The 9,454-nt window shown below is 44.8% G+C and overlaps 2 non-coding genes across 2 annotated transcripts; one reads left to right on the plus strand and one right to left on the minus strand.

Annotated features, from left to right (window-relative positions):
* The first annotated feature begins 6,704 nt into the window (after positions 1–6,704).
* On the plus strand, positions 6,705–6,776 carry TRNAN-GUU. Its single transcript has one exon. It is a non-coding gene; the product is annotated as a tRNA-Asn (tRNA).
* A 632-nt stretch (positions 6,777–7,408) lies between these two features.
* TRNAD-GUC lies at positions 7,409–7,482 on the minus strand. Its single transcript has one exon. It is a non-coding gene; the product is annotated as a tRNA-Asp (tRNA).
* Between the last annotated feature and the right edge of the window lie 1,972 nt (positions 7,483–9,454).

Below are 9,454 nucleotides of genomic sequence, written 5' to 3' on the forward strand. Positions count from 1 at the left end.
ATCCGTTTCGGAAACATGGAATGTCAGAGAAATTCAAATTATGTGAGGCTTAGAAAGAAGTCCTGCGTAGAGTCCAGGGAGAGCCTATTTTGATTTTTTCTCTAGTTACCCTTTTTCCTTCTCAAACAACGCGTTTGATTTCCTTCCTTATACCAAATTCCATCTTTCTCTTGCCGATCACATCACATCCAAGGCATTTCGTCGGAATACATCCTGTCTTTTCACCTTTGTAGTCCTGTGCATAGTAAGTACTATAGCCTCACTAGTCCTCGTCGAGGAATCTCCTTGCCACCCTAGAAGTTTGAGATCGTGCCCGACCGTTTTGGAGTCTGTTCAGGAGCTCCTTCAGCGCCCGGGGATTGACGTCGGACTGGAGTCGGCTCAACATGAAATCAAGCATGGTGCGATAGTCTTCTTCACGGAGCTCCTCTCCGTTCTTCAGAGTAATATCACGCAATGTGTCCAGAATCTGGGCGTGACAGGCGCGGGCCTTTTGTAGAGAACTTTCCTCTCAAAGAGAGAGAGGTCGTCCCTCCCAATCAAAAGAAGGAGGGTTCTGTTCTGCTTCCGCTGCCACTCCAGGCATTGGAGCGGGATTCGGATGCCGCTCTTGACTGACCACAGCTTCCGGGGGAGCGGTCTGCTCCCGGGATGCAGAGGCGTCCTCACAGTCAGCCAGAAAAGCTTTGAATAGCTCTTCCGAGTTAGTGGATCCGGAGGGAGGCATTGAAGGGCCTGGGTCCCCCATTCCGTCCCAGTCGGACTCGGAGCGAAGCATCTCCCAACAAGATTCGAAAAATTCATTATCCCCAACCTAGGGCTGGTCGAGTATGAAGAAAAGACCTATATGGGATTCGGATTACCGAAATTGGATTTCCTTATTGATCCATATGTCGCTTAGACTTTACTTTTTCCCCTTTCCTCTATTTGTTCGATAGGGTCTTCGTCTCCGTGTAAAAGCAAACTCTCCAAATTTATGACCTTCAGTGATCTTACAACGAACAGGAGTTTTTCCATTGTAAATGAGTACGGAGCAATCAACGAATTCCGGCGAAATAGAAGATCTACGTGACCAAATTTTCCTGCTCCTCAGACTTTCTCTACTATGCCTTTTTTCGTGAACTACTAAATGACTCCTCTTGCTCCAAGCTCCCTTTTGTTGCCTTCTCGTTCACATCCTCGTTCAATTGAAACAAGCTTTCAATCAATATCTGCAGGCACATTATATAATTCCTATATGGAAATTCATTTGCGGAAGACCTCCATTCAAACATGAGAAAAGCTTCTGGGCCCGTCCAAGATGGGATGGGAGAAAAAAAGCGAAAAAAATCTGGATTGTGCATTGGTCGGGATCTCCGTAACAAGTAGGTGAACGGTGATGATCAAAACCAGGAGAAAGATCTGAAAAAAGGGGACTTGGATAGGATTTTGACCACGATCAAAAGATAGGAGGGGTTCTCTTTCTTTCATCGCCGTCAAAAGCAAAGGCTACCAAAAAAACCTTTACTATCACGGAGATCGTTAAAGAAAACATGGATCCAAATGCCAAAGGGGAAAAATGGTGGAAAAGCTTCTCAAGGCCTCGTCCTCCTCACCGCGCAAGCATGGGAAAAACGTTATGTGCTATCGTTGCGGGGAGAAGGGTCATCTTGCGGAGATCTGCAGAAAAGAGGCGACCCGCTTCGTTTGTGGCGCCTTCGGCCACAGATCCTTCTACTGTCCTAGGCGAGGGAAGCAAGGTAACCAAGTAATCCTCTTTCTTGTGCTTCAGCCCTATGAGGATATGGTGAGAAACGTGGAACATTTGAGAAAATGTGCTGTGTCGTTAAGGGGAAGAGCTTTTCTTTCGAAGGCATCTTTCTGAAGGAAGAGTGTCCCCTCCATTTGGATACAGTTTCTGATTGTTAGCTAGAATATATGGGTGTATTGTCATTCAAGTTCTATAGATGGTGTCTGTCTCACTATCTGTTTGAGTGCCTGAAGGCCCCTGGAGGAGTCGTTCTGTGAGTTGTATTCAAGCTCGCCCTTAGAACGAGTCAAGTTAGCGATAAGAGTCAGCTACTTTGGCCTTGTCATTCGCTTTGTTGCCATATAGATAGGTTGGAGTGCGGGTGGCCACTAACCCAACGAACGAACTTACGTGTAGGTGTGATCCTATCTGCTCTTCCACTATAGGACTAGAAATCCAGTACAACCATGTCCCTTTCTTAGGGGAAAAGCCCTCTTTGAAGGAGAATCCACTTCTGAGCGCCAAAGGCGGGCATCCGACGTCACCAAAAAGGAGAAAGGCATTCAGGCACCGCAAATCCAAGAAACTCCGAATACAGGCCGGCACGAAAAGCGAAATGACCAAAGGGATTGGGGCTGTTTCGGCACCAAAAAAAGTGTCACTATGCTAAACACATCGAATATCCGTCTCTTTATGTGGGAGCGAACCATCTTCGCTTACGGGTCTACCGATCCTATAGCTCCGATATAGATTTAAGTAACTTGGCAGAAAAAAATGCGGAAAAACGGTTTTGGATGGAAGAGGTAGATGAGAAAGACTTTCCACTTAGAGTCAGAAGTCCACGCTAGATGACCGATCTTTATGACCTTGAGGAAAATTACCTATCTGGAATTAATACACCAAAATCGGTTATTTCAATCGATCCACGAAAGGAATTGATCACCACGATAATGTGACGCAAGGCAAAATCTGTAATCAACATCGGTTATGTGAAATAGGTCATTTGAGAAAAAAAAGAGAGAATAGGACAATCTATATGTTTAACACAAGCGGTTAAGTCGATAGCTTTCTTAAGGAACAGCTAAAGAAAACGCTCTCATGAATCCTATTTTCTGATTATGTATGCCGCGACATTACGATTTGGAGCTTTGATCCGGCCATGTAGAGCACTCATAGAGGTCCGGCTTCACGTCAGTAATCTACCACACCCATGCTGGAATTCAGTAGAGTCCCACGAGTCAATCGACAAAAGCGAGAAACGAGGTTGTTCGACAAGGCTACGGTCTAACTTTTTCTTCCTAGCGGAGTTCAATACGAAAATAAAGGCGCTCCGCGTTGGGAATGGCGTACTACGTACGGGTGGTATTTCAGGTATAACTGATCAGGGTTGTTCTGAAAGCAAGTCAATTGGTGCTTTGGAAAGTGAGTGCCAGAGGCTAGTCACTGCTTGGTTTACAGAAGGGAAGGAAGAAAGAGATACCGAAGCAGATTCAGTATAGAAAAGAATAAATTGATACCATTCATTCCAGTTTATTTGATACCCACTTAAAGTTTCTATCAAACCATGTCTTTTTCTTCGAACGTCAATCTCGTAGGAATTTCGATTGGAAGTGTGGTATTGAAGGGCGAAGCCTTTACTCTTTGACTTGTTTCTTTGAATATAACATAATATTGACTGCGCACTTCGAAAGATGATGGTGTATTCCGAGGATCAGTCCGTTTTTTATTGAATTCGCAAATTGATAGATCTGGATGATTCAAAGAATGATTCTTCCCTGGGTATTTCCCCGGTACCATTATTTAAATTGGAGCTTTTCAATTCCATTTTTGAGATTGAGGTGAGGGTTTAAGACCGCTCGTAACGATTTTTTTCTTTTATGGCTGGGTGGGCAAGAAAAGGATTTGACTCTTGAAGATATCAACTCATACGCCTGCTCCATACATTCAAAAAAAATTTTGGTACTTTCTATGAGAATGGATAAATAGAAATGGGTACATTCCTCTTTCTCTTTCTGGCCAAACTACCCATAAAAAAGAAGAGAGAGAGCTGTAAGAGCGGTAAAAGCAAGCTCGGTGGCCCGGTTTCACTACAGGTTGATATATCCTTTTGAAAGAAAAATAAATTCGCTATGCTATAAGGTACCAATTCATCAAGGTATAAAACCACATCTACAGTGGGAGTCCCTATCTACTTTCGATTCCCTTCTTACTGGCTTTGCCAATACATCATACTGATTTGACGCTTCCTTACGCTTTCTTTCAAGCATTGCTTCCAGGACAACGGAGAGTATTCCAAGATAAAGAACCAGAACTGAGGTTGACACTACTGAAAGATAAAAGAATGGTGGATAGATGGATTCGCACCATCCCAAAACCGAAATACAGACAGACCAAAAAAAGACGAAAATAAATACTCCACCACCAGCCTACCTACTAGCATGTATTAAGCGAATAGCTTGTATGGTAGTTGTTAAAGAAAAGATGTATGTAGTCCCGGAAGAGAAGCAATTGTCGTACGACCTGTAAGCGTCACTTTTGACTTCCTTGCCGTTTGTGAATTGAGTCAATCGAGTTACGTTTGAAAAATGAATGGAATTCTGGAGTGGACCGAATATCCATGGCAGAACCCCACACTGGCTAGGAACTGGGCTGCACTAAGCCCGACACTTTTTGGGCTTCTTCATGAATCTAGTTTTCAGGTAAGGTCAGATCATCTTATTGAATAGATATCTGAAAGAAAGCAAAGGAATGAATCGTTTTTCCAATTACCTTCTCTCGAAAACCATAGATCTTCTGGTTACCATTGACTATCCGGCACTTTCGTCTGTAGAGCGAAGCAAGAAATTGCATGGAAGGGCTTTTATGCTAATATCAGCCTTGTTTGGAACAATAGATGCAATCCATTTCAGTGTATGTCACTGAGTTCACCATTGCAGTTGAGACGTCAGGCAATTGAGCGTTCCCTAGAGTTTGGTTCAAAGGCTAAGGACTCCCCGCCGCCTTCATAAGGGCACTAAGGCGGAGCACGGAAAAGCAAATTGGGCACCCATGTTTTACCAGTCCCGGATATCAGGGCCGTTTTGCCAACCGCCGACATGAACGAAATCGAATTTCATTGCGGGAAATTAGGATTTCATGAGGGAGTAAAAGGGGGTGGAGAGTCGTACAATGCATTGGTGGGATGAAGGTGCTAGCTTGGCTGAGATAGGAAGTTTCGATGTGTATGTAGATTTGGTTCTAGTGCCCCCACCCTTTTCGAGATCTGTCAGGATTAGCAAGATGTTCTGGTGTAAACTATAGAGAAATGGAATGAATGAAATGTATCTAAGAAGAAAGGAAGCCATGCTCCATCCTGTTTCTAAAAAGAACATCACCTCCCTTTTTGGTTAGATACCGCTCCGTTAGGTACTAATGCTTCTACCTATCACCCGGAGGGTGAGTTTGAGAGCTATGTTTTTTTCCAACGTTAATAGCATTCCGCGAGAAAAGTCATCTACTGATGTTGTCAGCGGAGTCCCTCGTCCATCCATGTATGAATAGCGGTATCCCCCATTTTGGACAGTGATGAGGTAGTCAACGCAATTTGCATGTGTATTTGCGTTCGGCTTTGCTACTTTCCTTCTAGAAAAGAATGTCCGCGGAAGGGAATAGTCTACGTGGCCCGGGGTAGTCTTTCAATTCCTTTATCGGGTGGGAGAGTTTAGAACCAGTTAAGCCAATAGCTGCTGCTTTAGTCACACTAGCTACATCAGTTGATCATGGATTTAGCATACCACCTCAGAATAGTCTACGTGGCCCCTTGTTTTTACTACAATTTGATATAGTGAATCCAGTAATGCAGACATCCCTTTTTAAAGCGCTTTTAAAGCCCCTGACTCTCAAAAAGAGCTGGAGGTTTTGCCTCAACTCATTCCATGAATGTTGTTTCATTCCCCACGCGGCTGAATCCAACTCAGTCTTTATCCTGCCTTGGAGTTCTCTCTCATAACTGAAGCCAGGAGGTATTCGATTTATCGGATTTCGAGCTAGCTGCCCTTTTCTTGCTCCTTGCCATTAGCGCAGCCCTTTTCTTTTTCTTAGCTAGCGTAGTTTTTCACCTTCAAAAGAAGGCGCCAGCGCTTTTGTAGTGACCCCGGAGGGGTCCCGGGTTGCTTTGGCGCGCCCCACCCCGTCAGTCCTGTGTTGTACTTGACTTGACTCTCCCCCGCTTGCTGCTTGGTAATCGCAGTGTTCAAAAATGACACGAAGCTGGATATGAGTAGATGTTGTTGGTCGAAAACGTCTTTCATTCACAATGAAACAGAATGGTCTCGCTCGATGCGTCATTTTAGATTGTGTATTTTCATATTAAGAGTTCTTAAAAGTTCTCAACTCAAAGCCCAACCGTCAAAAGGATGCTACAATGTTCGAAATTATCAACTTAACATGCCCCCTTACTTCCTTCGTGACCTCCCACTACTTCATCTACCGAAATGATTAGGCAGATCTCGTTTTTTCTAGCATTAAACCTGCTCATGATCCTTTATAGAGCATGGAGCAGACAGAGAGATGAAAGGACCACCTTCTCCTGCTTGCTTGATCGGAATCTATTCACATTTAGAATAGCGGAAGTGCTACTTAACTTCACTTAGTAGTTGAAACTCGGAGAGACAGAGAGAGTCCTCTCTCATACTTGCCAATTCCAAGGCTGATCAGCAAGGGAATTGGCAGGAACCAACCTTAGTTGCCCCTCGGTAGAGTGAGTCTACTTAGCGAACTGGCAGGACGCGGAGATCGATTGATCAATATGCATATCGAGAGTTGATGGTTGACCGCCGCCCCCCTTGTCCTGCCCCGGCCGGGGAGGCAAAGGGGATTGCTATCGTCACCCTTTCTCCCGGTGTATGTGAAAGAGAAAAAGTGACGCACTTTTTGGATTTTCGGTCTGCGGTTGGTTGGGCCAAAGAACGAGAGTCAGCTTCCTTAAGTCCGTTCTTCCTCAGTAGCTCAGTGGTAGAGCGGTCGGCTGTTAACTGACTGGTCGTAGGTTCGAATCCTACTTGGGGAGATTTGATTCATTCAGAATTCGAATTGATAGTTATAGCTTTTCTGACTAGCGACCCCTGTCCTTCTCCTTTTTTTTCTAAAGACGCAGCAGAATCGTCAAACGGGACATCAAAAGTGGGAAGTTGATTGTAGGATTTCTATTCCTCACTCTCGTATAGGTGAACTTGGTTCGTTCAATGAAAAGGGATAAGAAGGATCCACTGGGAATGAATGGGAAGACTGGGGTAGTATCTTCATTAGCCGGAAGGAATTAGTCTCCACTAGCGTAATTCGAAGAACGAACAAGAAAAGGCGTCTTTAGGTAGGAGGATGGATGGATGTGGTCCAATGGCTAAAGCTCTGCCAGCTTCTTGTAGACTGGCAGTCTCCGAGAGGAACCTTAACCCCCCGGGTTAGGCCGGGTGGGATGGTATACTTTTTTTTCCGCCACAAGTGGGAACTCAGTCCTTGGTAAGACACAAGGGGGGAAGGAAGATCTTCACTCATTCATTAAGTAAGTGCCTGCGGTGAGACCCACAACAAACGAAGGGGGTGGAGGGAGACCGAAGAAGGAACAATTGTCTTGAATGCTACGCTGGGATCAGCAGCTTCCAGTGTTTTCAAAATGAGTCGGGCAGGAAGAGGAAGATCGGGCGGGGAAAACGGGGTTCGAACCCGCGACTTCTGGCGTGACAGACCAGCACTCTAACCAACTGAGCTATTTCCCCCTTTCGTAACTACTGTCGATTCAACAGTCACCTACCGGTTACCTTTGTAACTATACCAAAGTAGCTGTACAACAGAATGCCCTTCGCCTTTAGTACTTTTCTTTTTCTTTTGACGACAGTAGAAAGAAATGGCTCTGCTCGCTTAGAGAAGGGGCTCCGCGCTCTATCAGCTATCAGTTAGTTGGCGCTACGCGCGACTTCAGTTGACAAAAGCGAACAAGATAGCGCTAGCGCCCGCGGAGAACTTTCGTTTGTTCGCCTTCTAAAAGGCCTACTGACCTGCCGGTGAAAAGCCGGTTACAAAACAAATAATAAGACGTAGTGAAAAAGTACCAAAACAACTGAAGCCTACATCCCACTACGTCTGGGTTCCCCCTTCCTATGAACCTTGAGTCAATAGGTAGGGTCAACTATACCAAAGTGGAAGGGCCACTATCTAAGCTATTAGTGGGCTGGTTTGAACTATTGATTTACTGAATCGAGAGAAGCTGTGTTGCGTAACATATAGGTCGCCAAGGCCTAGAAGTACAAGTGGTCGCCCTAACGGTCACTCTCAAACTCACTACTTGAGTGACGAAAGTCACTTAGCTTCTTTAATAGGGCTTGCCAAAGAACCCCTCCGGGGCCCCTGGAAGAGGAAGAAGGAGATAGAGCAAAGGTCTCCTCTTTCTGTCCGCTCTTCCCGGCATGTAGAGATCCGATTGGGCTTATAGTTTAATTGGTTGAAACGTACCGCTCATAACGGTGATATTGTAGGTTCGAGCCCTACTAAGCCCATCTGACCTGCTTAATCAATGACTCCGGTAGTCACCTGAACCACTCTCTCGGATAGCCCACAGCCTCTCTTCTGGATGCGAAAGAAGATTCGATCAACGTACAAGGTTTGCCTTCTTGTGAGAAGGACGGTTCTGAATTGTGTTCTCAGTGCAAAGGGAGTCTTTGAGAAGGTTCCGTTTTTCTGAAGAGAGAGAAGATCAGTAGAGCAGTCCGGCAGCTGTTCGGGGGTCAGCTTTGGGATTTGCCTGATCGACCCCTACCAGTGTATTAATCTACAAAAATGAAGATTGACATTCGTCAATTTACCGGATCTATCCTCTTCTACTAACTTTACAAAATGGAAGGGAAAATGTGAAGACCAAAGATGTCAACTACTAAGCATAGTCAATTGGAAATCGGCCGGTTGGTTTGCTTCTCTCCAAGTATGGGAGATTTTCCAATCTTCGAAAGACGCTCGTACTTTCTTGATCTTATGAAGAAGGGGCTTTCCTTAGCTGCGGACTTTGGGATCTTGAGAGTAGACCATGTCTTACGTTAGGGAATCCGAATCAATCCAAATCCTCTGACACTCCTTTTCAGCTGCTATTTGAATACATGTTCAGATGCAAAAGAGCTCGACTTCGAGTATGGTCTTGTTCTTAACTGCTTGAGAGAACGCATATATCCCCTTTTTCTTGCTAAACCTCCACAAGCCTTCCCATGCTCGCTAATTGAACCGTCCGTCTTCATCTTAATCCATTCGTTTCCCGGTGGTCAACACACAATAGAATATGTTTGTTTTTGATCGGATTGAGACAAAAGTACCATTTTTTAGGATGTTCGCCGATTCTTCCTCTTCTTTCTCTCATAAAACTTGAGATACTAGCTTCTAATCTGCATATTTTTGCAAATCCTTTTCCATTTGGATTTTTGAAAACATTAACTTACCTCTAGAATTCCACTATATATAACGTTGACGTTCCGCCAAAATGTGCCAGAGCGAGTGAAAGGCAAGCCTACCCACGGTGTTAACTTGCCATCCCCAACAAATCTGCTAGCAGCCCATTCGAGTTCCACTTGGAAACAAGAAGCTCTTCTTTATTTGCGTTTTTTTGCCCAAGATAAGCCCATTTTCCAGAGCCAAGCCTATTATAAGAGTTCAACTGCCATATTCGGATGGAGTCCAAATGCTTGCATCTTGGGCTGAAGAATGACC

Source organism: Triticum dicoccoides, chromosome 7A, assembly GCF_002162155.2.
Source record: "Triticum dicoccoides isolate Atlit2015 ecotype Zavitan chromosome 7A, WEW_v2.0, whole genome shotgun sequence".
In the NCBI taxonomy this organism is placed as follows: domain Eukaryota; kingdom Viridiplantae; phylum Streptophyta; class Magnoliopsida; order Poales; family Poaceae; genus Triticum; species Triticum dicoccoides.